Here is a 383-nt window from a genome sequence, read left to right as displayed (position 1 = left end):
TCGAGTCTCTTGACCGCAGATGATTCCTGTCGAATCCTCTGTATGCATCCCTTATGCTCATCCTTTTCTTTCTGTAACCTGAGTCATCATCCTGGAAACTTCATTCAAAATGAATGGATGGCTCTTGGCCTGTTGCTTGCAGAAGGCCATGTTGAAGAGCTCACTCATTTCCAGATGGCACCTCCTTTCTCCCTGTTCCCCAGCTGCCCAGGGGAGCCAGCGGATTCTGAGCTGGGCTTAGGAGAGGGATGCTGCAGTGTGGTGTGGATTTAAAACACCAGCTCACTGATCTCGCGGGGGGCGGGACTTTATTTGGATGAGACAACATAGAAAGCCAGCCCAGCACCGTGACTGAGCATAAGAGCTGGTGTCTGATGACCTGG

Source organism: Myotis davidii, unplaced genomic scaffold (assembly GCF_000327345.1).
Source record: "Myotis davidii unplaced genomic scaffold, ASM32734v1 scaffold223, whole genome shotgun sequence".
NCBI lineage: Eukaryota > Metazoa > Chordata > Mammalia > Chiroptera > Vespertilionidae > Myotis > Myotis davidii.
This window is presented reverse-complemented; position numbering follows the sequence as displayed.